The sequence below is a fragment of the Rhyacophila brunnea genome, unplaced genomic scaffold, assembly GCF_057557595.1.
Source record: "Rhyacophila brunnea isolate RB1 unplaced genomic scaffold, BYU_Rbru_1.0 scaffold_54, whole genome shotgun sequence".
In the NCBI taxonomy this organism is placed as follows: domain Eukaryota; kingdom Metazoa; phylum Arthropoda; class Insecta; order Trichoptera; family Rhyacophilidae; genus Rhyacophila; species Rhyacophila brunnea.
Window position 1 is genome coordinate 705,003 of NW_028233213.1, and position 15,399 is coordinate 720,401.

Genomic DNA, 15,399 nt, shown 5'->3' on the forward strand with positions numbered 1-15,399 from the left:
TTTGTAAGATAAAAAGACATACAAACGTCTATTCTTCCATAACCAAGTGTTATAATGTAGCAAGTTGTATGTTAAGAACTATAAAAATAATTTATAGTTGTTTGTAAGAAACCTGAATGTAGAACTTTATTCTTAAAGACAATTCTCCGTGACAATGAGAATTCTTTACAGGGAACTAGCCCAAAAATTACTACAATATAGAAGTTTTTCTATTATTATGCAGTTAATTTTGCTTTTCATTTACAGTTTGTAGTGTTTTATATATTTCAGAACTGCGATACGAATTACTATGATTGCATGTTATTAATATTTAGCCTATTTCTTTGTGTGAAAAAATATATATTACAACAATAAACCAATTTTTCGGATCCCAAGATATAATATGCTGCATAAATAATCAGTATTTCAATTTATATACTAAGTTTAAAATTGAATGAGGTATCTAAAAAATCGTATACAAATAATGCATGTAAGATAATAGCACGTCTATAACTGTTTTTAGATGTGTATAATTCTCAAAAGGATGAATATTGCTTTTTTATATCACAAAAAGTATAAATATGTCGGATTTGTATCGCTTATTACCAAAAAGCCAAATAAATTGTATTTTTGCGAAGGTTGTATATGTTGTAAGCATATTACTCAAATATCTATATGACAGCTATGCATAACACATATTTATGCGCAAATACTATGAGGTTTTCGCATACATAAATACTTAACATGGAAATACGAAATAGTATTTTGATCTCTACAAATCAACGATATTATTTGTGTAGATCGAATTGCATCTTCTGTATTAATTTACGCAAATCTAAAATGTTTTTTCTTCAGTGAATCCGAAAAACACTGTTTAATCCCTCGTTTTTGTAATTGATTAGGATTATCAATTGTTTTATATTTATAGACAAATTCATATATTTTTTATATTTTCTAAGACAAAAACACTGTATGAAAAACATGTATATAATTTTCTATTTTATTCTTCTAATATATGCATATTGTTCTAAGCTGTACAATAATAATCGCAAGATCTGTAAAAAGTGAAAATAGTAAAATATACATGAATAGAAGTGCATTGGTATATATAAATCGATTTTTTAGGCTGTATTCTTGTAAATATATTCAAATCTACTTTTGAACAACAAAATCAGAAAAATCTATAAGTTCATAATAATTACTTATAACCATATATTATATTACTAAATTTTTTTGAGGTAAAATTTTTTAAATATAAGGGAATAAGCATATAATCCTTATTTGATGTAAAAAACCATCGAAATTTGTAATACAACCAACTAAAACAGAATATATAATATGGTTGTTTTTGTATAGTAACTGTATCTTTATAAAGATTTCATCTGATTCTAGTTTCGTGTAAATTATTGAGCATAAATCGAAAAATATATACACAATATTTTATTTTAAATATGACATCAGATCTTAGGCAAACATGTGACTTGTCATGCTATTGGGTCTTTTTTTTATATATATTAATCATTTTATATACAGAAGATATAAATGTGATAGGTTTGTGCCTTGAACTTAAATTCACATATGAAATATATTACCCATTTCTATATAAATTGTGCAAAATAATTTATGGTGTATCTATTATATACTGCGTATCTTTGCATGTAAAAAATTTTTTGAATGTGAATAATATCGAATAAAATAACATATAATCATTGTAAAGATTAATTGTTAAATATTTGAAAAGAATCTTATATTTATGCAGTAAAATATATGAATATCAAACATGCAAAAGATTCCTGTTATTTTGTTTTATACACACTAAATAAATCATTTATTATATTTGTCAGATTTCCGTATCAGAATTTTGCGTTAAAAACGTATTTTTTTATGACACAAAGAAATTGTAACAAATGACTATTTTTTGCTCATATATACATTGTATTATACTGGTATATAACTGCGGATTGCAACCATTTATATCCATAAAAACCGTTTATACTATTTATTTGTTAAACTTGTAAAGGATAGCGTTTATATATAATATACTTTACATATTTTACACCTACCTTCTATGAAAAAAAAATTCGAATGCGTTTAAGAAAAAAAAATATACTTTTAAAGTAAAGATTTTGTAAATTAGAATATGAAGAGCATTTCACGCATAAGAATAAGATCTAAATGGATAAAAATGAATTAATTTTTATCCGTTGTTTTGTATTTTTGTAGATAATATTGCGCAAAAATTATTTTAGGTGCATATTTTAGATAAAAAGTAATTCTCTGATAACACCCAAACTAATTTGTGAGCCTTCATTAGCAAATTTGGATATAAAAAAAAATGTCGAATATTTAATGAACTGATTCTAACCAATTAAAGCTTTATGGCACTTTCTTGTAGATGTACTACTAATAAACGGCAAAATTATTTATTTTGTAGCCAAAAAGCTAAGTTATAATGAGCAATTTTTATTGCGAAAAAAAAAGTTCTAGCTTAAAGTAGTTAGAAAAAAAAGTATATAGATGATACACATATACATAGATAGAATATAAATAATATATTTTTTCTGTTTTTATGTTATGGATACATAAAAGATTTACAAACAATAATGTGGTCTGTCTGCTGCTTTTTTTACTTATACTTCGCAATTTTTATATACATGGATGAATGCCAAAACACAAGACCGTGTAAAATATAAGTTATTAGATCAATATGATTAATATATATTTTTTTTTGTATTAAATAAAGTATAAAGCATCATGTAGAAGTAAATTTTGTAAAAAATTTTGTCAAGAAAAAATATTACTTCGTATAGAATTTTATTTAAATACATGTTTCATGTAGCTGTAAAAATTTATTTAACAAAATAAGTTACTATAATTTGTATGTAGCAATCTAAATACTACGATGGGAATGCGTATATTTGTTAACTTTTCCGAGATAGATTTTCGTGTATAATAGTATTTTCTCTACTCGGTCTTTCATTCATAAACAAAGTTTTATAGATAAAATTGTTTAGGATTGGTATTTTTTAAAATTGTCATACAGTATTGCAAACTCATAAGAAACAATAATCCATGTTTTGAAAACTATACAAAAAAAAATCTCGCAAGGAATGATATCTTATGAAAAATCTTAAATATAAAAATTGCATCGAGTAATAAAAACCAGAATCACATTACTTACAATGCTTATAATTTAAAGAAAGGCTTCTAAGCCATGAGAACATATATATAAACATATATTTAAATACTTCAATATAGTTCTTGTTTTACGAACATAAAAACATAACATAATAAAATGTATATACTGCTTTCTTATATATGGTTCCGTTTGAAGTAAAAAATAAACGTAAGATCATTATAATATTTGCCATATTTACAGAAATCCGACGTTTGAATATTTTTAATCTTTCTAGTACTGGTGAGTGACGTAAACTTTACTTGAAAATTGTTTAATTTAACCTCCTCTAATTTGTTTACATTTTTTACATTAAAAACAGAACTAATTGCAATTTATCAGTTTTATCAATACACAAATACAATCTTTACATTTTATTCTATACAACAAGGCACAGATAACTTTATTTATGTGTCTTAAAAACAAGTGTTCACAGCGTCTCGCTGCACTTTGTGTCATTTTTGCATAAAAAAGTATAATACTATGTCTATGTGTTTAAAACGCAATTTCCGAAAATACATTACGTATCTATGTTTTTATATGTGTATGCTGGTAGTGTTTTGTTTTCAATAACTATATTGAACTTTTTATAACACCGATTACCGCAAATGGGTGGTATCACAGCTATCTAAATTTTATAATTACATATTTTAAAATGCACTTATATATTAATGGCACTAAAATATATTCAGAGACTGTTGGCGATTTAATAAACGTGACTTCTTAAAAAAACACAAAGAGTTGCAACAAAAAAAAAATTCTAAAATGCATACTTTATGCTTGACTTGGCATTATTTATATAAACATAAAGAAATTTGTAAAATATATCTGCATGCTATGTAGTCATGCAATACTATTATAAAATGTATCATATTATTTTATACTATTCGTTTACAATACTTCAAAGAATTAAATTTGTATACTACATAGAATTTAACGTCTGCAAAAAACCATTTGACGCATGTGTTTTAAATGTTCTCTTTTGTATCTTGACACTTAAAGAATAGAAGTCGCGCAAAATATTACAAGCTATAACCCTTTACGCAAAAAAATTTAATTGTAATAGATTATACTATAAATAGAAGACTTCTATTTTTATTCAACTAAAACTTTGCATCTCATTGCAGAAATGATAGCGATATTAAAACATATTTTAATGATTATAATTAAAAATCTCATATATATTGGCATTACTGTAACACTTATGTAAGATTTTGAATTAACTTTTCTAGTGTCTATACTCTCTCATGATAAAGCAACACTCAAAAATCGATGATATAGGTAATCTTTTATTTAATTATACATGTAAATAAATTTGATCCACATAAAGCATTTTATATTTATTTAAACAATTGAAACCACATATCAATTTAATAAATCATAGATTTACACTTTTAATGACATTCTTTTGTATCAAAAAAAAATATCAGTATTTGTATTTTATTAATTTACAAGTGATTAAACAAATTCATTTGGTTTTCCGTATAGAAGAAACTTTCGTATGCAATCAAAATTTATCTAAATATAAAATTTATATGAGGAAGGCAAAATCGTAAAGCTAGTGTCTTACAAATTTTGTAGCTCGTCATATCATGCAATATCGTATATAAAATACGCATATTTTAAATAGAGGAATTCCATTGCTACACAAGATACACACCGTGAAGTGAAAAAAAATTTGTGAAATTTTAAATAAATGTTATAGTGCATGACCTGTGAATATAAGATTGTAAATATTACATTCGTTATAAATATTACAAAAAATAAATCTTAAATTTTTTCATGCGCAAAAAAAAACATTTTTTTCTAGTCTTATATGGAATATTAATGTCAAAAAATCACAAAGTATTCTTTCCAAACTAGTGTTGCTTTTTTAATGTGTTTTTGAAGTATATCAAAAAAATCTAGATTGATATATTTTATTTAATGAAAAAGCAAAACGTCTGCCATAAACTTACATTTGAGTTGTTTTGTCTGCTTTTAAACGGTAAAATAAAAAATGGAAACTTTGTAGTTCTTTATAAATGTTTAAGTAATTGCATTTTAGTTTGATATTGATTTTTGTAAAAAAAAAGATTTATTTACATGGAATGATATACAAAATTCTTTTTTTATTTCAATCTAATACAATCACATTTAATGATCAGGAATATACAACTTTTTGTTGATAAATTACGTTTTTTTTTACATATATCACGTCAAAATTAATATCATAACAAATAAGAAAGTTTGAATTTAACCATTTTACATGCTGCATACAAGTTACAAGATTATGATGAGACGATTTGCATATATTCAAGGATACAGACTTTGGCTTGCAGAACATAGTGCTAATAGACCCCAAAAATACATTTATATACCGATTATTAATTATATGCATAACAATGGCATTTACGCATACTATTTTATGTCAAGAAAGCTTTGATACTGTAAGACAAATCTTTTTATTTTGTATTGAATGATTTGAGGCTTAAAATATTTTTCTTATGCTAATAAGTTTAACCTCTTGTACAATTCACAAACTTTTGAACACAAACGATTTTTTCCACACATAAAAATAATACATAAGATCGCAAATACGGTAGTATATTTGGATCATATAGAAGAACTTGAAAAAATTAAGCGGATTCATCCCAATCGCCCTAATACTCTTTGAGACATAAACGCACGCGGTAAATTTATCCAATGAAATTTTACCTGGTTTTATTTTAATAGAGATTTTCTGTTTTCATAAAAAAATTAAAATAATCAGCAATGATTCGTGGCTTTAGTACGCATCTTTGTAGTTTATAAAACAAACAATCTACTAATTTATTGCACAGATTTTCAATTTTCTTAAATAATTTTTTATATAAGTTTGTATGAAACAAAGTGATGCAGGGCCGTTAAAATACATATGTCATGCGTGAAAGACATTGAACATGTTCTAAATAAGTTAGTTAGTGCAAAATCGTTTTTTACAGCTTGATTACATAAACTAGTATAAGGGACTACTAAATTGACTAAATATTTATAATGTGTTTTATGAATAAGCCATAGTAAATAATATGTATAATTTGCTATTTTTCCTTGAGAATGTATCTAAAAACATATTTTTTTAATATATATGATGGTAAATTTTCTACATTTTAATATTAACTTAAACTACTCAAAGTAGATATTCATAATTTATAATATATTATGCATATTGTAATGTAAGATCAAAATAAACGGTTAGTATGTTGCAAATTTTTATTTTTATTTTGAATCACGTGTTAACTGATGCTGTTAAAGTAATTTGCGGTTTAAATGCCCATCGAAAAAACCTTTTCTATAAAATGTGTTGTGTGTAAGACTGAATTTATGTGTATGCTCTGTATCTGTATATAACCCGATGCGAGTCTATTTTTTATAGTTTAAACATATATGAATAACTTTTATTTAAATTTTCTGATGATAAAAAAATTTTTTTATCTTATAGCGAGATTCTTGATTTAGGATACGAAGTGAATGGTAAAATATAAAGAATTAGCATTTTATTGGCAACAGTCGTACAAAATATATTCTGTGTTATAAAACCCTCCAAAGCAACATTATATGATGAAACATATATTAAATGCGACTTTATGGGGTCTGTATCTAATTTTGCGGGCCATTAAATGATCAAAGTATTTGCAAAACAATTTACCTCTTACTATAAAAGACTAGATTATAGACTGATCTTTCTGTTGTATCGCTTTTATAGTATCTTAGTAGCTAGAATAGTTATAAGCAAGATAATTTCTTATTATCATGTTATTTCTTTCTTGATATTAGCAAGAATGTTTTTTAAAGTTGTTTAATCTATAATTTATAAAGAAAATATTAAATATTCCAAATATTTTTTTTTCAACGATATACATAACATTTTTTTATATTTTTTCATGCATATAATAGATATGCTATCGGTATATATGAATACATTTTTTGTATTTTTTCCATATCAATAATGTCTAATATACGAACACTTACGATACGCCTGATAGAAAGTAAAAATAATCATGACAATTGTTCTAATCGGTATGATAATATGTAGAGCACAATTTTAATCTGTTTTTTTAGTTATCTTAAGTAAATAAAAACAAGTTTTAATGTATCAAATCTGTTGAATAAAAAGATAATATACGTATATTTTAGAAAATTAGACATCTATAACATATATAAAAACTTCTATGCAACTGCTTTTATATAGATATATATTTTTTATTTCATTACGTCTTTATAACTTGAACTATTGTAATCATATTAAAAAACTAGTTTATTTTAGATACCTTAGATACTTATCTTGTTACATTTATAAATAAACATTAGTTTTAACATTTTAGATAACACTATATACAATAAAAAAATATTTCTTCGCATAAAAAAATTAAAATTCCAAGAAAAACGATAATGTTATAAATGCAGTAAGCCTGGCTTTACACAAACATCGCATTTTTATGTTCTTTGGTTCTATTTATTTCGCTATATTTTTGTGTAAAATGAAAATATCTAAAAAATGTGCTTACTATATTTTATATGACACGCATAATCAGGAATACAATTTTTGTGCACAAATAATCAAAGTCGTTTGAAAAATAATTGGACAAATTTTTTGCGAAAAAAACATAAAGTATATCAGGTAAGTTTTAGAATATACATATCATTGTAGAACAATCAAGGAAATTTTTAGAATTATCATACTTTAACTTTATATTCTCCCACAACCATTATGTCGCATTTTAAATTCAACCTCATATTTCATACTACAAATTTACAAGCTTTTTGCCATTTTTTACACATTCAAATTCGAATTTAGTATGAATAAAAGGGTTGATCTTATCTTCTAGAGAACTGCATATATGTTTATTTCCTTTTTAGTTGATCATGGTTTTAAGATCGCAAACATGATTAGTTTTCATTAATCTATCAATGTAAGAAAACATAAAAAAAGCATGTAATATCTGGCAGAGATCCTAGAAGTATCATAAATATAATAAGAATATAAAACTTAATAATAAAGTTTTTTTATAGTAAGTCTTGGCAAATATAATTCAAAATACTAAACACAGACATTAACATGATTTCGTTATTCTAATGCACAAAATTCATAAAATGTACTGGGATATATATATTGTCGTAAATATATACGATATTATATATTTTATACTGTATATATAATTTTTGCATTTCTACTTGCACGTTATTTATATCAAAATTATTACAAATATCTTAAAAAGTGTATTTTTGTTTTTTTTTGCAAGTATATGTTATATGGTAGTTTTATAAAGCTATAAACATGATATAAAATTTTTACACTGGGTTCTTATATTTTTGTTTCAGTATATGACTAACAATATACAAATTTGTTTTAGAATGTTTTAGCTTGGCGTTTTTCGTATAAATTTTGGTATATGTCTTTGCATAGATTAAATTGACCAATCTAGCAAAAATTTTAATTAACACAAAATATCTGGAACATAATAACTGATCAAATACAAGAACAATCTACTGAAAAAAAAAATATTCCATATATTGTATGGATTTATTCTGATTTGTCATATTAAATGAATGAATCTATGCGATCTGTTTTGGATGTGCAAGAAAAATCTAAAATTGTAAAAAAATATAGCAAAGAACCATTGAATAGATTTTCAGCTATAAATAAATTTTTCTAAAGATATAAAACTTAAAATCCCAAAACTAAAAAAATTTCAATTATCAATTTGATTATAAAATTCGGAAGTGTATTCTTACTGTAAACATTTTATGTGATACATTCATCTATAATAATATCATCTAGATTGTATTGATGTGTAAGATGTTGAAACTAGATAAAATCTTATTTTAAATATTAAAGCGGGTGCATATGCTATATACGCAAAAATTAAAAGTGAACATGATATCTTATCTATCTACGATTATTGGCTCTGTTTTTTTTTCTAAATAAAAAATTGGATCTTTATATACTAAGGATTTAAATTCGTACAAAAAAAATATTATTTAAAAGCAAAACAAAAGTACTGACTTCTGTTTTTCGGCAGAATATTCTTACTTCAGTAAATGTTTTTTTTCGAATAAAAAGCAGTTATCAGAGATAAAGGTAAGTATTTTCACGTAATTAAGTATGAAGGCAGTATAGGAATAGACATTTTGGATCTATAAATATCTATAATTCTCGATAATGACTAATATATTGTCTGCTATTGTATGTCTATTTTTATGTTCAACAAACATGAATCGCAGATATATATTAAAAAGCAGTTTTGATGCGTCTAATGTAAAAAATTTGTATTTTACATCTATCATGGAGCTTAGATATGTTTAACATCTAGACTGGATACATTTTTTGATTACACGTGTTTCCTTGTTCGAAAAAAAAACACAGTTTTACAGACAACAATAATGTTGAGATTACATTTTAATCAATGATGCCTATTATATCATATATTTCTTAGTGAATTACATTTTTTGCAAGTAATTAGATCATGCCTCATATCTCTAATAAATGATAGAGAAAATATATCATAATGCTCTTACATTTATTCCGCAAGCAAAGCATGTACACTTTTATTCTTCTATGGGAGATATTATAAATCCTTCTATAATTGAAACTAAGTAGTATGAGCTGTATCAAAAATTAATTTTTTTTTTTGAAAATATGAATATAATTATGCGAAAAGGTAAATATCACTTCTTATACTTAGCATGCATTTTTTTAAAAATTTGCATATTTAATAAAATATACTTGATTATAAAGCTGATAAGTCTGAAGCAAAAATACCCGACTAAGCATAAATCATATACAACATCACAATCAATGCTTGACAAATATCAAAAAAACATTTTAACAGCTGTTAGGTATTAAAAAAGCTATATATTATTACTTAAACTAAGCTTACCTCTTTCTGTAAGTAATTACAGTAGTGATATATTCCAAAAATATAGTTTCTTCGTGTTAAAGGGCGATTTATATAAAATATTTCAATGTTATTTCGCATTAAGCTTGAGTTTAGCCATTTTTTACACGTCAATTACATTGTTTTTACCTTGAAATATGTAATTTTTTTGCGTTGCAAGTGTATATTTAAACGAACTATTTTTTCTAAAAAGAGCTTCATTATAACTATAAAACATCTATATAAGTTTTGTCTAGATGAACTTCTCATACAGACCATAATATGTATTTTTTATATTTAGGTTTATCGATTTCTATAGATTATATCAACTTCAATATGCGCGTTCTTATAAGCGACAAGTTTGAATTCCGTATATTGCTTATATATAGTTTGCTTCCGATCTTAAATTATGCACATAGATATACACCGTGATCGTCAGGTTATTGGAACATTAGATGTATGTAGAAAAAAAAATTTGTATGTTCTTAGTAAAAACCTATTTGAATACTTCTTTTCATAACATATGTTGTAATTAATATGTTTATTCATATATTTTTTATACGTACTTATAAAAATTCGCAGAATTTAACAACATTTTTCTTGATTTAAACACTATTAGTTAACAAAACGTAATTTTAGCGAACAAATGTGAAAAATTTTATTTTTATACTCCGTAAATAAATAAAAATTTAATCAATACATATGAAGTTAATACAAAAAAGCTTGTAACTCTTGTATTTTTAGTTTAATAAATTGAATTGACAGAACACATACGATGCATTGCAGAGAAACATTCAAACCATGTATTTTATACTGCGTTGGCTAGACGAAGCTACATTGATAAACAGAAAGAAAATATGTTATGCAAGAAACTGCATCCATAATATTTGAAAATAAATAAATTATAGCAAACAACATGTAAGAAATAACAAAAAGTGCGGGAGAAGTTTTTTAGTAAATATGTTATAAATTTATATATGTGTATTTACTTAAATAATATTTAATTTATACACGCATTTGTTCTGTGATCTAAATTGGTAATAGATAGAAAAAAATTTCTATACCAAAAAAAAGAAAAACGAAAAAACTACTCTTACTGCTTTTCAAATATTTTTATTTGAAAGCTTGTATTCTCATTATATACAGATTATATTTTTTACATATTATCTGGCTTTTAAGAAGCCAATTCTATAAAATGACCTATAAAGAAACAATTTTTGTCGCATTCAACCTAAGCTCCGAATTTAGTAACATGATTACATTTAAAAGGTTTTTTGTGGTGTTTAATTATTTCATTATTGTATAGAGCTATAAAAAAGGGGTCTAGCAACATTCATTTTATGTTTAAAAGATCATACAAATTTATAGAAATGAACTACGAGGTCTTATTTTTATAAAAATTTTAGTATTTCTGTGTATTTAAGAGACATTGCTGTGATCAATCTATTTAAACTGCTTTTCTCATGTCATATGATATAAGTTCGAGGTTTTGATATGTCAAAATCATACATGTAGAGTTCTTTCGATTTCTAAGTTTTATATTTAGAAAACAAATATAACACTCAAATTATTACATTGTATATATAACGTTGTTTAAAAAAAAGCAAGTATATTGCCACTAAAAACAACGGCTTTTAGGGACTAAATTCTAGTAAGATCTTTTTTGCGAATATTAAGATAATTGCGAAATGTCTGTATATAAAAAATTGTATTTTTATATGTTTGTGCATAGTAAATAGAAAGTATGTGTTTTTTTTTCCGAAAAAAATAATAATAGCACTTGAAAACTGTCAATATAGGTATTGAAATAAATGTGTATACTGTAAAAAGCAAGCTATAAATGCCGTGATCTTTTTTTCTTTGATGCATACAGATACAATAGAAAGTAGATACCGAACATGAACATTTTCAATTTTAGATTCTTTTTTTATATAAGACTTGCAACATACAGTTCTAAAATCTGTATAATTTTGTAAAAATCTTATAGCATTTTACGCAAACATTGTAAAGCATAAGAAATTCTACTGTATTTAGTATAAAAATATACAGATTCTTTGTCTTTGTATTATTGCAAGATATTCTACACTAATACATATGTTTAATTAAATTTTTACTATGTTCTTGCATGTTTATAAGTATTATTTAGATAGTAAGCACATATCAATTTGTCGGCTTTTATTTACATTTCTGGTGACAAATTTATTCCCTGCTTTGTTCGCGTAGATACGTAAAGGAATGTTGCAGTACACTCACGTACTTTATACGCTTGTGATGTTCTATACCGTTAGGGTAATTTTTCATGTAGATAATAAAGCAGACTATAATTCGTACACATAGGAACAATGTTACACAAAATACAATTTTTTAAGAAAACAACAATTTTAAAATTTATTCATAGAAGAAAACTTCTAATTTTGTTTGATAACTTGTATTTCATGTCATAAAATTATGATAAAAAGTCTATATTTTAATATCTATAGATAGATTACTCACATTTTATTATGCGTGGAAATATATCTCTACCAAATTCAAAATTACTCTATTTTAAGTTTTTAATTGTTCTAGTAAAATAGAATAAGATTTATACTATCGTATACGTAGAAAATTGTATAGAACAGTATTAACATTATGAATTTATGCTTCAGTGATGTATCTATGCAATATAATGTAAAATTAAATTTCAAAAAAAAAGGAGTCGAGAATGTATATTGTTTATATTCAGCCTTTTTGTACATCAATTTAAAATATAAAATAGTATGAAATTATCTAGATAAAACGACATATCCACATTGCTTTTGTTATTAAAAAATTTCTGGAGAAGTTTGCGCCTATAATCCAGGAGACCTATATTAGGAGCGAAAAAATATACAAAAATCATTATATTGTATATAAACTTATATTCAAACGACAAAAAAATATGTTTATATTATCTAAAAATCTCGTTTTCTTTTGAACGCAAAGATCTAATGCACTGCATCTCTCAATTTGTCTATAGGTTCGTATACTTTCTTACAATTTGTTTCTGAATATAATATAATTAGGGTTTTTGGACTTTTATTGATATCTATAAGCGAATTTTTTTTATAAAGTGATAATGAGCAGTATAAATCATATGATGTACATCTAACATAGAGAAAAGGCGAAATTTTGAGATATTAACTAAACTCACAGTACAATTCTTATAAGAAAAATACAATCTTATTATTTATGAAATAATGCCTAACATATAAGTATTATTTCTATGCCACCCAAAAATTTTATAAGTTCGTTCTAGAAGCACAAAACTATAAGTATTTAGGTATTGCCATATTTAATCAGTTTATGGTAATGTTGGAAACGGTAGCACATTTGGTTTGAATAGAGGTTCGAAAAGCAAAATGAACCTAAAAAGCACATATCTATGTATTTAGAATCGAAAAATTATAACGATAAATACAGAAAAGCGTAAGTCTACGAAAAATCGATAGTTATTACGTAAAAAACACAATTAAGCGCAATATAAATTGTTTTTTTTAGTTGTAAAACGTTACAATTTTTATATTACTATATATTAGAAGATTCAAAAAAGTTTGTATAACAATTTATGCGCTTGTAGTATACGTACGGTTAGCGAGTGTTATACATAAAATCAATAATTATAGTGCTTAAATTTGATTCAACTTTTTTTTATCTGATTCCACTACGAATCTCAAACTCATATTCAGAACAAAAAATATAAAAGCAAAATCTAGCTGTCATAAATTTTATATATAATCAAATAAGTTATCAACTAAAAAAGTATATTCGAAAACGATTACCTTGTAATGCTATATAAATATTTTTAGCAAGTGAATAAAAAAAAATAGAATATTTGGCCTGTTTTTTTACTTTAAATATATTCTTTGTTTTTTGTGTTATTATAGAAGAAAAAAATATCCGAAAGATCCCGCGGTAATCTACAATAACTTTATAGATGTAAGCACAAGAGAAACACTATTTGCACACATAAAAAAAAGTTTTTTTACAATATTTTTCATATAAATTTATAGTAAAATAAATTTTGATGCAAACCATATTTCAAAAAATAAATAAATATAAAATAAAATAAAAGGACAAAAAAGACTGTAAATATAGATTTTTAATTCATTGACAATTTTTAATTATTTGCTGCACATTAAAAAGTATGCTTAGTACTTAAATTAGGTTTTTTGTTTTTAATTCTGTATTTGTACAACATTTAATTGATGTTTATTCATATGAAAGCGTTTTTTACAAAATTATCTACGGTGCAAGTACTACGTTCTCTTCAAAAAAAATTTCATACAGTTCTTCTAACGAAAAAAACGATAAGAAAACTTTCAAATTGATAATTTTTGAGATACCAAAATTTATTGCATTGTGTGAAAAAGAAATTACGGTGCCATTTAAATAATAAGAAATATGTTATAAATTAAAAAATGTAATTCTATGTGTTTTTTTTATAAATTACGATTTGTTAGATCTATCTAATTTTGCAAGTCTTATCATTATAAGTTTATTTACGTTTTAACAATTATGAAATGCTAGAAGTAACTGTTCCGATGTTTTATAATTTTTTTTTTGCGTCTATTATGCATTCGATTGTTTACATAGAGCACTTTACATAAGCTTCATAATTATCCCATAAAAAACATACACTTAAGTATATTTTTTCGCTAAAATTGTATATTAAAATACCAAAAAAAATGCAAATAGTTTTTACTATTTTTATTTTTTTCTATGTGTAAATTTGATCCATAATCGTTTTAATATTGCACTCTCATTCTCATAAATCCTTATTCGACCAATATCAGGTATATACATAGCTCTAAAAATTGAAAAAAAAGTTCTCATATAAAAAACTTGAAAATTTCATTTTGCAAAGCGCGAACCAATGCAGGAGATCAGATAAACTGTTAGAATGGTGATTAACAAGAAATTAGATCTCATTTGCAAATTTGACTAGGCATGGCAATATTGTTGGAGTCTATGGAAAATAATAAAAATAATTTTGCATCAAACAATATATATTTGAAATATGATATAATGCAATAAAATGCTATAAAAAATATATTTTCGATTTATTATGATCTAATCATACGTAATTGATTATTTTTGCATTCGAAAACTACTTTAAAATACATAATTTTTTATTTTATGTCCACAACTTAGTTTTGATTATAAGTTGCGTTACAAATTTTAAATTTGAAATATTGTTGTATTTCGTCAAAAAAGATACCATTTGCTCACAATTTTTATTTTCACAGTATAGTATAGAATAGAATAAAATAGTTTTCTATTTATAATTATACAGTTACTAAAATAATTTGTAACGCTTATATGCAGAATCGT